This window comes from Strix aluco, chromosome 8 (assembly GCF_031877795.1).
Source record: "Strix aluco isolate bStrAlu1 chromosome 8, bStrAlu1.hap1, whole genome shotgun sequence".
Taxonomy (NCBI): domain Eukaryota; kingdom Metazoa; phylum Chordata; class Aves; order Strigiformes; family Strigidae; genus Strix; species Strix aluco.
The window spans coordinates 7028070-7028815 of record NC_133938.1 but is presented as its reverse complement, the minus strand read 5'-3'; positions in this window follow the sequence as shown (position 1 = coordinate 7028815).

The window sequence follows — 746 nt, the reverse complement described above, 5'->3', positions numbered from 1 at the left end:
CTTCCGGAGCTTTGGTAAAGTTTCTGTCTTGCTGTTGTTTGCCCATGTGGCAGTTGTGTGAATGTCTCTGAAGGTATAGCCCAAAGATTGAGTAACAGTATGCAGTTTAATAGATGTGGTACAATTTTTCACATATTGTATATCATTCACATTAAGAGTCAGAATTGAGATTAATGAAGCAAAAGAGATAAATGAGTGGGGGTGTCTTAGGAGACAACTGTTAAGAGTCAAGAGAAGTTTCTTTGTTTAGTTTAAGTCTGGAGATGGTGCCTGTCTATTTTATGGTGTTGAGTATTATCAGCTCCTGTTGGAATCATGGAAAATAAGGAAACCAAGAAAAAAGAAGACCTACAGAGGTACCTGGATGGCAAATTGCTTATTTGATTATAATGTTCTTCATCTGAGGCAGCTAATCTGCTTGATGAAATGGTCTTTTCTTTTGAGGATTTCTGATTGAACACGTGTTGTTTTGCATACTGCATTCCAGGATTTACTTGGAAACACAGCTGGCTTAATTTTTTACCAGCTGTTTTTACTGCTGGAGAAGATCTAGTTCCACACTCTCCCTTTGGGTTCCCATAGTACATGACAGTAATTTCCGGCTGATATTTCCTGCCTTAGACAATTCAACATGATCATGAATCACAGAAGGAAAGATTGCTTCCTGAAAAAAATAAAAGCTTGGCCTTAAAAATTGCAGAAAACCCCACATTTTTGAATTTCAGCTGTACAGCTGAGCAATAAAA